This window comes from Marmota flaviventris, chromosome 11, assembly GCF_047511675.1.
Source record: "Marmota flaviventris isolate mMarFla1 chromosome 11, mMarFla1.hap1, whole genome shotgun sequence".
Lineage (NCBI taxonomy): Eukaryota > Metazoa > Chordata > Mammalia > Rodentia > Sciuridae > Marmota > Marmota flaviventris.
In genome coordinates this window covers 78134978-78148520 of record NC_092508.1, presented here as the reverse complement: position 1 = coordinate 78148520, position 13543 = coordinate 78134978, and the positions used below count along the sequence as shown (strand labels likewise).

Genomic DNA, 13543 nt, shown 5'->3' with positions numbered 1-13543 from the left:
ATAGTTAAAAATGAAATTAAAAATACTCTTTCACCACTTCTGTTCAACATAGTTCTTGAAACGCTGGCCAGAGCAATTAGACAGACGAAAGAAATTAAAGGCATAAAAATAGGAAAAGAAGAACTTAAATTATCACTATTTGCAGATGATATGATTCTATACCTAGCAGACCCAAAAGGCTCTACAAAGAAACTATTAGAGCTAATAAATGAATTCAGCAAAGTGGCAGGATATAAAATCAACACGCATAAATCAAAGGCATTCCTGTATATCAGCGACAAATCCTCTGAAATGGAAATGAGGACAACCACTCCATTCACAATATCTTCAAAAAAAATAAAATACTTGGGAATCAACCTAACAAAAGAGGTGAAAGACTTATACAATGAAAACTACAGAACCCTAAAGAGAGAAATAGAAGAAGATCTTAGAAGATGGAAAAATATACCCTGTTCATGGATAGGCAGAACTAACATCATCAAAATGGCGATATTACCAAAAGTTCTCTATAGGTTTAATGCAATGCCAATCAAAATCCCAATGGCATTTCTTGTAGAAATAGAGAAAGCAATCATGAAATTCATATGGAAAAATAAACGACCCAGAATAGCAAAAACAATGCTAAGCAGGAAGTGTGAATCAGGCGGTATAGCGATACCAGACTTCAAACTATACTACAGAGCAATAGTAACAAAAACAGCATGGTACTGGTACCAAAACAGGCGGGTGGACCAATGGTACAGAATAGAGGACACAGAAACCAATCCACAAAACTACAACTATCTTATATTTGATAAAGGGGCTAAAAGCATGCAATGGAGGAAGGATAGCATCTTCAACACATGGTGCTGGGAAAACTGGAAATCCATATGCAACAAAATGAAACTGAATCCCTTTCTCTCGCCATGCACAAAAGTTAATTCAAAATGGATCAAGGAGCTTGATATCAAATCAGAGACACGCCGTCTGATAGAAGAAAAAGTTGGGTACGATCTACATACTGTGGGGTCGGGCTCCAAATTCCTCAATAGGACACCCATAGCACAAAAGTTAATAACTAGAATCAACAAATGGGACTTACTCAAACTAAAAAGTTTTTTCTCAGCAAAAGAAACAATAAGAGAGGTAAATAGAGAGCCTACATCCTGGGAACAAATCTTTACTCCTCACACTTCAGATAGAGCCCTAATATCCAGAGTATACAAAGAACTCCAAAAATTAGACAATAAGAGAACAAACAACCCAATCAACAAATGGGCCAAGGACCTGAACAGACACTTCTCAGAGGAGGACATACAATCAATCAACAAGTACATGAAAAAATGCTCACCATCTCTAGCAGTCAGAGAAATGCAAATCAAAACCACCCTAAGATACCATCTCACTCCAGTAAGATTGGCAGACATTATGAAATCAAACAACAACAAGTGCTGGCGAGGATGTGGGGAAAAGGGTACACTTGTACATTGCTGGTGGGACTGCAAATTGGTGCAGCCAATTTGGAAAGCAGTATGGAGATTTCTTGGAAAGCTGGGAATGGAGCCACCATTTGACCCAGCTATTCCCCTTCTTGGTCTATTCCCTAAAGACCTAAAAAGAGCATGCTACAGGGACACTGCTACATCGATGTTCATAGCAGCTCAATTCACAATAGCAAGACTGTGGAACCAACCCAGATGCCCTTCAATAGACGAATGGATTAAAAAAATGTGGCATTTATACACAATGGAGTATTACTCTGCATTAAAAAATGACAAAATCATAGAATTTGCAGGGAAATGGATGGCATTAGAGCAGATTATGCTAAGTGAAGCTAGCCAATCCCTAAAAAACAAATGCCAAATGTCTTCTTTGATATAAGGAGAGTAACTAAGAACAGAGTAGGGACGAAGAGCATGAGAAGAAGATTAACATTAAACAGAGATGAGAGGTGGGAGGGAAAGGGAGAGAAAAGGGAAATTGCATGGAAATGGAAGGACACCCTCAGGGTTATGCAAAAGAACATGCAAGAGGAAATGAGGGGAAAGGGAAAAATAATACAAGGGGGAGAAATGAAGGTCAGTAGAGGGGGTAGAGAGAGAAGAGGGGAGGGGAGGGGAGGGGAGGGGGGATAGTAGAGGATAGGAAAGGTAGCAGAACACGACAGTCACTAGTATGGCAATATGTAAATCAATGCATGTGTAATTGATGTGATTCTGCAATCTGTATATGGGCTAAAAATGGGAGTTCATAACCCACTTGAAGCAAAGTGTGAAAGATGATATATCAAGAACTATGTAATGTTTTGAACAACCAACAATAAAAAAAAATAAAAAATAAAAAAAATATATTTATAGCAACATCAAAAATATTGGGCACCTTAATTAATATAGAAATAGTTATAAGATCTTTAAGATAAAATTATAAATTTTTATTTAAGAAGACCTAAATTAATGGAGAGATGCCACGTTCATATTAAATAACTTAATGCTGTAGAAATGCAATTTCTCCCTAAACTATTACTCTATGGTTTAATAAAATTCAGTCAATATCCCAGGACATGATTTGGGTTGAATTTAAACAACTTAATTCTAAAATTTATATGGAAGAGCAAGGGCCAAGAATAATTAAGATCCTCTTGATAAAGATGAATCAGGTGGAGCAACTCAACTACCAGTTATAAAATTATTTATAAAGTTTTAGTAATTAAAATGGTGTGGTGTTTGCACAGTGAAGGGCAAAAAGACTAGTGGGCAGAATTGAGAACCCAGAAAGAGCTCTTGCAAGTGTGGTAGGGTTTTTGTTTTTCATACTGGGATCTAGGATCCCACACATGCTAGGTAAGCACTCTACGACTGAGCTACATCCACTGCTCCCTTTTATTTTACTTTAAGTCAAGGTCTGACTAAATTGCCCAGGCTGGGCAACTTCCATCCTCTTCCTTCAGCCTCCTAACTAGCTGGGATAAAGATGTACACCATCATACCTGGCTGTGCTAAAGTCTCTTGACCACTGATTTGATGATTGAATTGATTATATTCAAATGAACAAGTAAAGAACGACTTTACAAAAATTGTCTAGCACAACTGGATAACCATAGGAACAAAAAGAAAGAAAAGAAAAAGAAATTTCATCCCGTACTTTATACCATACCCACAAAAAGGGCAGATTAGAGATTTAGTAAAAAACACATGGAACTTTCAGAATGCAGTATCGGTAACTTTATAGTGTCACAGTGGAGGAAAATTTCTTAAACAAAACAGAGAAGTATAAAAAATAAGGGGGAAATGGTAAACCAACCACATTTAAATTTAAAACTTTTGTTAATCAAAGGACAACAAGGAGTGAAAAAGATAAACCACAAAATGAGAGAAGATAATAACTGCATGTATAACCAATAAAAGATTAGTTCAAAATGTCCAAAGAATTATTGTGACTTTAGTAAGAAAATTACAAACACTCCAACAGAAAAGTAAAAAAAAAAAAAAAAAAAAAAATGACCAAAGATTTCAACATGATGAAGCAGATATATCCCACTGATAGATGAAAAAATGTCCAAACTTTTTGGGCATCATCATGACATTCAAAATAAAACCAGTGTTAAATAATTTCGCATACCAGATTGAAAAATAGGTTACTAGCCTAATTTGTTTCCTCCCAGATTCATTCCTATGCTTTAACCACATTGCTTTTCATTAGAAATTCAACAATGTCTTCAGTTCCTTTCCTCATAAGTAGATGGAAAGAAACTCACTTCACATACCTTCCCTGTTTTTACCTTTTTTTTTTTTTTTTTTTTTTAGTGGTGGTGATGACACTAGGCAAGTGCTCTACACTAAGCTACACCCTCAACTCTCCCCCCCCTTTTTTTTTTATTTGGAGGTAGGATCTTGTTAAATTTCTCGATGGCTTTGAATTTGTGATCCTCTGGCCTGAGTACCTGGGATCATAGGTGTGTGTGACGGCACCCTGCAGCTTCCACCTATTCTTGTTTGCTAGATGGAAAAAGTTAGCCAGTATACTGTGATTACTGTTTTCTTCCTACTTTCAACCCCATGCTATAGTTATTTCTAGACTGACAATATTTTCTCTTTTAAGCACTTAACAGTTGCATCAACAATAAGTACTTAATGAAGGTAGACCTATTACTTAAGGCGATTCTTTTACTATACTGGGAGGCTAAATAACTGACTTCTTATGAAGAATATAAGTGCAAAGATTTTGTCCAAAATATATTCCCCATGTAAACCTGAAGTTTATACATATATATATATATATATATATATATATATATATATATATAAACTCACATGCAATTTATCAATTATAGATATGTAGATATGTACAGACATCAAGAAGTCTTTTATATATATATATGTGTATATATATATATATATATATATATATATATATATATATATATATATATATCGTTGTTGTTGTTGTTGTTGTCCCCCCACCCTCAGGGAGAGGGAGAGGCAGCTTTTTTTTTTTTTGAGAGAGAGAATTTTTTTAATATTTATTTTTTAGTTTTTGGTGGACACAACATCTTTATTTTATTTTTATGTGGTGCTGAGGATTGAACCCAGTGCCCCGGCATGCCAGGCAAGCGTGCTACCGCTTGAGCCACATCCCCAGCCTGAGAGGCAGCTTTTTAAAAAAAATACAAAAATTATTAAAGGAACAACTTCCAGTTATTTGCATATTGATGTAAATTCATTTATCAGAGATTCTCTTTCAAAAGAATGGCCGCATGGAATATGAAATGAACTCAAGGTAAAGGAGGGAAAGGCAACAGAAGGAGGGAAAGGGAATCAGAAAGTAAGAGTGAAAATAATACCGATTTCACAATATCCTTAGCCCTACTGTTAAGTCTGTTTTTAGGTGCTTCTTTGTCTCCCATACAGTCTTCATGAAAATATTCCAGATGAAATATGTCAAAAGACATTTAAGTGGGAACTTTATTTGAGAAAATAGAGGCAGGTTGCCAGGATATAGATTTTCCTCTGGGGGAGAAAGCACTGAAATCCCTAGACACTATTGTTTTGTATACTTTCTGATAATATTTTGTGTTTAATCATGTAGCACACTAGTGTTCTCAGTGAGAATAATTCCTGGTCTTCATAAGCCAAAAGATATTCAAATTTGCTTCTAATAAGAAAACTCTTCCTGATATACTCAGTATGAAGCATCAAGCAATTTTTGCACATAAATGGTGATTGAAGTGGTATGTTCACATGATAAACTAAGACCTTTAAAAAGAAGTTGGTGCAGATCCCTCAAAGGAAAAGTATTTCTGGTGGATCAGGGAGTCCTGATTATAGACTGTACTCTGCTGAGCCTGATCTTTTGTTCTGACTCCTAAAACAAGTTATATATTTTCTTTTATATATACTTATGCTTTCCAAATGGAACATGAATGGGTTTTCATTTTGCAATTTTATTTTAAATGTCAAACCTACACCACATAACTAGATATAAAAAATCAGACTGGGATCATATATCATGAAAAGAAAGCCTGAAGTTCCATATTTATTTTATAATATATACCAATGAATCAAAGTTACGCCATGTGTTATTTTCAAAGAAGCATTCACGTCCATTTTTATATTACATTCAAAGCAAAAAACACAAGGCTTACAATTTGACCTACCCACAGCAAGTCATAATATTGAAAACTTAAGTTTCAACATCTTATTCTAGCATTGTATCTGCCTTGGAACAAATGTCTCTCAGTGTTCATACCTATAAAAAGTGGTTCTGAACTAGCCATTAGAGGCATATAATGTTTCCAAACCTCTGGGAATATATTATTTTACTGGATTAGGCTCTTTTGATGCATTCAGCTAAACTAAATAAGTAGCAAAAATTATCAAGTCATTTTCTATCACTAAGTGTACAGGCAATAAGTTAAAGCTCACTTTTACATGTATTTCCTTTCCTTAGGTGTAATCCCAAGTAAGAACAGATTCTTTTGCCTCCTCAATCCCTGCCAGATTTTGCTTTATTTAGATTTTCAGGATATAACTACATTTATCATTATCACTTTCCCCACAGAAGTTATTGATCTAACAGTGGTATGTCAGTATGAAAAAAGCCTACATTTCAACATCTAAATATTTTTGACAACAACTTTATTAAGATATACTCAGAGCTGGAATTGTGGCTCAGTGGTAGAGCGCTTGACTAGCACACTTAAGGCACTGGGTTTGATCCTCAGCACCACATACAAAAAATAAATTAATTAATAAAATAAAAATATTTTAAATAGATATACTCACCTGCAATTTATCTATTATAAATATGTACAGACATCACTGCAATCAATTATAGAAGTCTTACACTAAAAATAAATTCTGTGTCCTTTAGCTATCACTCTTGATCTTGTCATCCCATACTCCCACTCTAGGCAACCATTAATCTACTTTCTGCCGCTATAAAAAATGGAATCATGGGGGGCTGAGGCTATAGATAAGTTGGCAGGGTGCCCGCCTTGCCTGCACAAGGCCCTGGATTCAATCTCCAGCACCCCCCCCCCAAAAAAAAAAAAAGAATGGAATCATGTGATATACGATCTATCATGACTGGTATCTTTACTTAACATAATGTTCATGAAGTTTACCCATGGTATAGCATGCATCAGTATTCTGTATTATGGCCAAATAATATTTCATTGTATAGATATAGCACATTTTTTAGAGAATTTTAATATTTATTTTTTAGTTTTCGGCAGACATAACATCTTTCTTTGTATGTGGTGCTGAGGATCGAACCTGGGCCACATGCATGCCAGGCGAGCGCGCTACCGCTTGAGCCACATCCCCAGCCCCGATATAGAACATTTTGTTTCTTCATTCATTAGTTGATGGACATTGAGTTGTTTCTATATTTTGGTTCTTATGAAAAATGTACAAGTTTTTGTGTGGATATGTTTTAATTTCTCTCGAATATATACCTAAGAGTGGAATTGCTTCATGTTAGTTCTGAGCAACTATTAGTCTGTTTTCCAAAGTAACTGCAGCATTACATTCTCACCAGCATTATATGAGAGTGATTTCTCCACATCCTAACTAATATTTGTAGTTGTCTGTCTTTTTGGTACTAGTCATTCTAATGGGTGTAAAGTGGTATGTCATTGTGGTTTTTATTTACTTTTCACTGATAACTAATGATATTGAACACCCTTTCAAATATTTGTTGTATAAAATCTTTGGAGAAATAACTAATAACATAATTTGCACATTTTTTAATTGAGTCATTTGTCTTTCTATTATTCAGTTATAAGGAGAACTTTTTCTATTCTAGATAAAAGTCCCTGTCCAATGTATTAATTGCTAATACTCTCTCCCATTCTGTTAGGTGTCTTTTCACTTTTCTTACAGTATCCCTTGACACACAAATGTTTGTAATTTTGTTGAAGTCCTGTTTATCTATTTTTGTCATCGTTAATGTGTCTAGTACCATAACTCAGAGAACTGCTGAGTCAAAGGTCATGAACATTTACTCTTATCTTTTCTCCTAAGATTAGGGGAATTGTAGCTATCACATTTTATAATTTTGGCTCTTACATTTAGGTATTTGATTCATTTCAAGTTAATCTTTAAATTTTGTTTTTTAAAGCTTCTTATTTATTTATTTTTTAGTTGTAGATGGATTCAGTATCTTTATTTTATTTTTATGTGGTGCTGAGGTTTAAACCCAGTGCCTCACATGTGCAAGGCAAGCACTCTACCACTGAGCTGCAACCCCAGCCCCCTTTCTCACCTTTTTTATTGGTGCACTATAGTTGTACATAATGGTGGGATTGATTGTTACCTATTCCTATATGCACATGATATAACAATATAATTTGACCAATATCATTCCCCAGTACTTCTACCCTTCCTCCCCTTTCCCCTTGAGTTAATTTTTGTATGTGGTATGAGGTATCATTCTTAGCCTGTAGCTATAGGGTTATCTCAGCATAATTTGTTGAAAAATTCTTCTTCCCATCATTGAATTGTTTGGGCATTCTTGTGGGAAATTAACTAATGTAAAAGTCAGGGTTTAGGATAGTTTTTTGTTTCAACTCCAGTGGTCTATATGTCTATCCTTATGTTAGCTCTATACTGCCTTGAGTACTGTTGCTCTGTAATAAGTTTTGAAACTGGAAAGCGAATCCTCCAATTTTGTTCCTTTTCAAGATTGTTTTTGCTAGTCTAGGTATCTTAAGTTTCCATGTAAATTTTAGGATAGACAGAGAAGCCAGGCTAGATCCTGAGAGTAATTGCATTAAATTCCTAGATCAATTTGTAGATTACTGCCATCTTGACAATATTGTCTCCTGATCCATGAACATGAGTCATCTTTTTGTTTCTTTAAATTTCTTTCAACAACATTTTATAGTTTTCAGTTTACTTTTCTCTCTTATTAAATTCATTCCTAAGTACTTCATTATTTTTGATGTTACTATAAATGAAATAGTTTTTTTTAGTTTCATACTTGGATTATTTATTGCAAGAGTAGAAAATACAATTGATTTTTGTATATTGATCTTATATCCGGCAAACTTGCTGAACTTATTTATTAGATCTAATTTTTTTTTTTTTGGTGAATTCTTTAGGTCTTATACACAATATCTTGTTTTAGAGACTAAAGATAATTTTAATTCTTTTCCAGTCTTCCCTGATTTGAACCTCCAGTACAATGTTGAATGAAAGTAACTAGAATGAATATGCCTGGCTTTTTACTGGTCTTATGGGGAAAGCATAGCCTTTTACCACTAAATGTGGTGTTAGCTGAGAAGTTTTCATCAATTCCTTTTGTGAAGGTGAAAAAGTTCCTTTCTAATCATAGTTTTTTTTTTTTATCATAAAATGATGCTAAATTGTTAAATGATTTTTCTGTGATGAGATGATCATGCGTTTTCCTGCTACTCTAATCATGTATTTTGTTACATTGGTTAATTTTCATATGTTGGAACAAACTTGCATTCCTGGGATAAATTACACTTGGGTGCTTGCTTCATCAGCAAACATACAACGAAAATTTGAATGATATAGAGAAGATTATCATGGCCTCTGTGCAAGGATAACAACCAAATTCATGAAAAATAAAATCTCACTTAGTCATGGTTTAAAATCCGCTTTATATGCTGTTGGATTCAGTTTCTAGTATTTTATCGTGGATTTTTTTTTCTATATACTCATAAGGGATATTGGCAAATATATTTTTATATGTTATCAGCTCAATTACATATTTTATACACATACTTTAAATATATATTGAAACATATATTTATACATTTTTCATATACACATAAAAATACATATTTAGAATTATGTAATTGCTTGAGAAGAAAGAAGAACAAATTTACTATTTTGTGGTATTTTCTTTGATTTTTCTAGTGAGAGATCAAAAGTGATTCATATATTTTTCCTTTTAGATTATTATGACTTAATTATTTCCACCATTAACTCTGATCCTTAAAGTTCATTCTGATTTTTTGGCTAGAAGTTTAAAAAAATCAAACTGCTAAGCAACTATCCTAGATAATTCACTGAATAATTGCTGTTTTCAGCATATAATAAAGTATTACATAAAAAGACCTGTCTTTCCACTGTATTGTTTGTGATATATATCTGGTGTTTTCTTCCTTATTTCCTCCACTTTCCAACAAATTCTGACATAACTGCCTATCATTTTGTCAGTCACCATCACTGTTTGTAGGGATGCATAAGTGACAATAATCTACTATAGTTTATCAACCCCTGTTCCAAGAAATTAGACCAAATGGTAGAAATGGGATCCAGGATAAGCCAGAATCCTTCTCTGGGATTAAACATATGTATTTTCAGAAAAAAAGAAAAAAGCCAAGATTGTTAACTGAATAGTGTTACTTGTATTGTCTGTAAACTAGTAGGTTGGTTATAGGCTTAATCAAATTCAGACTCATGTTTTTTTTTTTTTAATCTCTTTTATGGGTGGCATTTTATATTTTTATTAAGGCACAACCAGGAATCATTCTTTTTTTGATGGTACTGGGGATTGAACCTATGGAAAAATAACAGATATATTTGAAATCCTAGAAGAAAAGGAGAGAAAATAAGAGGCAGTGTCTGAAGAGATAACAGCTTTTCTGAAAAGAATTGTCCCCAAATTGGTGCAATTTATGTTAAATATTCAAGAATCCCCAAAAATTCTAAACAAGATAAACCATAAGAAATCACACCCATTGCAGATGATTTGTGAAAATATAAGTAGAAGATATTAAAATTCAGTGGGAAGGGGGAAAGAGGAGAAGAGCCATTAGTGGGAAAAAAAGATTAATAACTCTCAAGGCACAATATAATTATGTGTCACTTGATAAGAGGACTGTGTTCTAAGAAGTGCATCTTTAGGCAATTTCATCATTGTACAAACACCACAGAGTATACTTACACAAACATAAATGGTGTAGTGTTCTACACACCTAGACTATGGTATAGCCTATTGTCCTGAGGCCACAAATCTGAACAGCATGTTATTACACTGAATACCGTAGGCAATGATAGCACAATGGTAAGTACTCTGTAGCTAAACATATCTAAATCTAAAAAAGGTAAAGTATAAATGAAAAGTGGAACATCTCTATATGGGGCACTTGCAAAGAATGGAGCTTGCAGGACTAGAAGTTGCTCTGGATGAGTCAGTGATTGGTGAGTGAATGGCAAGACTTAAGGTATTAATGTACACTGCTGTAGACTTTATAAACAGGGTACACTGTAGTAGGCTACACTAAATTCATTAAAAATATTTTCTTTCTTCAATAATAAATTAACTTTAGCTTACTCTAATTTCACTTCAGAAACTTTTTAATTATGTTAATTTTTTTTGTAATAACATTTAATTTCAAACAGAAACACATTTTGTGGAATAGAAAAATATTGTTTTCTTTGTGTTTTTGGTCATTGGTACTGGGGATTTAACCCAGGGGTGCTCTACCACTGAATTGTATCCCCAGACCTTTTAATTTTTTATTTTGAGACAGGGTCCTGCTTAGTTGCTTAGGGCCTTGCTAAATTCCTGAGGCTGGGCTTGAACTTGCAATCCTCCTGCTTCAGCCTTCTAAATCGCTGGGATTACAGGCATGTGCCACCAAGCTAGGCAATATTTTTTTTTCTTTTTATCCTTGTTTTGTAAGCTTTTTCCTATTTTTCAATTATTTTTATTTTTTACTTTCACACTTTTGGTTAAAAACAAAGACACAAATGTACCTAGCCTATCCTATAAGGGATCAGGCTCATCAATGTCTCTGTGTTCCATCTCCACAGTTTGTCTCACTGGGACAATAGCACTCATGAAACTGTCATCTTCTATGATAACAATACCACGTCCTGGAATACCTCCTGAAAAACCTGCCTGATGCTATTTTAAAGTTAATGTTTTTTTAAAAAAAGATATGTAAAAGGAGTACACTCTAAAATAAAGATTTAAAAATATAGTATAGTAAATATGTACACCAATAACAGTCATGTATTACCTTTATCAAGTATATTGTCCTGTACTTAATTGTATATGTTATACTTTTACATGACTGGCAATGCAGGAGGTTTGTTTCCACCAGCATCACCACCAACACATGAGTAATGCATTGCACTCCAGTGATATGACAGCTACACCATCACCAGGTAATAGGAATTTTTCAGCTTCATTATAATCTAATGAGACCACCATCATATATATTGTCCATCATTGACCCAACACATTGTTGTGTGGCTAGTGACAGAATTTTCTAAGAGCCAATAGCTAACTTCTCAACAGAAACAATGGAAGCCAGAAGACAATGGTATGGTAACTTCGAGGCACTGGGAAAAAAATCATGATTAAAGTAGAAATCTATATACAGTGAACATATTCTTTAGTAATGAAGAAGAAATAAGGAGATTCTCAGAAAACACTGAGAATCAGTCACTTTCACATATACACTGGAGAGAGTATAAAGAATACTCTTTAGGTAGGAAAAAAAAATCCCAATTGGAGATGTTAACAGATATAAAAGCAACAAAATTAAAACACTTGGGTATATCTAAATGAATATTTATTGCACAAATAGTGATAATAGTGACTTTTTGTCTTTAAAGTATGGAGAAAAATATAGAATAAGAGTATAGTTGAAATGCATTCTGCTGTCTTATATAACAAATTAAAATAAAGAAAGAAATTACAAAAAAAGAGTATATTAGATGGAAGATAAAAATTGTTATAGTTTTCTAAAATTATAGCATGTTCTGGGAATAAGGTAAAAGTAGCAAAAATATCACATTTTGATAAATCATAAATGCATACTGTAATAAGTAAGGTAATCACTAAGAATAATAAAATAGAAAACAATTTTCCCATTAATCATGGGCTAAGGATAAGGAGAATGAGTTCCACTTATTCATTTAATAAGTGGAAATTTGATTAGGCAAGAGAAATGGTAATGAAAAATATGTTTCAGAAGACATTAACTCTTTTCTTTCCTTTTTTTTTCTTTTTTTCACGTCAGATGTTGTAACAAGACTTAGAGGGAGGCACATCTCACACAAGAGCGTGCACACCCAATCATCACGCTTATGAACCGAAGGATCTAACTCTTTTCTTTAGGTAATTAAACTCTAAAATAACTGGTTCTTATTTAGCATTCTTTTATGTCTAATTTACCTTTTCATTTGTAAATCTTTTTTTTTCCCCCCCAGTATTGGTGATTGGATCCAGGGTGCTCTATTACCACTGTTCTGAATACCCAACCCTCTTTACCTTTTGTTTTGAGACAGGGTCTTGCTATGTACGTTGCAGTGAACATATTCTTTAGTAATGAAGAAGAAATTCTAAGTTTGGATTCTCCTGTCTTAGCCTCCTGAGTTGCTGAGCTTAGAGGTGTGTACCACAGTGCCTGGATTCATTGTAATTTCTGAGGAGCCAATTGTTTCCCAAAGGATTTGTTTAAAAATATTAAATTTCGCATTTCTTCTTAACCAAGAACAAAATGGAATTAAACATGTGCAAAATGACTGAATGTCAAGTAACTAGTTATACAGCCAGCTCATTTACACTGAATTAGAAATTTACTCAGTCTGCAATTTATGTTAATTAAGGAAAGACTATTTTATTCGTTATACATTTACATAATGATATAAATGTCTCATTCTCTTCTCTGCAAATGTTATTATTATCTCAAGTTTCAGCTCTTTTCTACTATTATCCTCTTAGAGTAATCCATACAATGTTGTCATTTTCATTATACTTTTGCTGGCATGTAATCGACAATATTCAACTTAAAAGTTAAGTAAGTTTTAAAAACACACAGGCTTCCCTTGGCTTATAAAGCCAAGGGAATTTACACTCTACATAAAGTTATATTTAACAAAGATTAGACAGCCACCCTAATATATTCAGTCTTTAAATATAAATAAGTCTTACGCTTTATAAACTTTTAGATCTTTTTAGCATAATTATTCTTTTATGAAATCTTTCATTCTTTGAAATATTTCAAATAAAAATCTTAATACTAAAATATTTATGAAATATGTTGTGTTCTTTTCCCCTATGTAGAGCATGAACA

The 13543-nt window shown here is 33.5% G+C and overlaps 1 non-coding gene and 1 pseudogene across 1 annotated transcript; one reads left to right on the top strand and one right to left on the bottom strand.

Moving 5' to 3' along the window:
* The first annotated feature begins 8975 nt into the window (after positions 1 to 8975).
* LOC114094844 (U6 spliceosomal RNA) lies at positions 8976 to 9083 on the top strand. Its single transcript, XR_003583144.1, has one exon. It is a non-coding gene; the product is annotated as a U6 spliceosomal RNA (small nuclear RNA).
* A 3398-nt stretch (positions 9084 to 12481) lies between these two features.
* On the bottom strand, positions 12482 to 12568 carry LOC114094855 (small nucleolar RNA U13; annotated as a pseudogene).
* Positions 12569 to 13543: the final 975 nt, after the last annotated feature.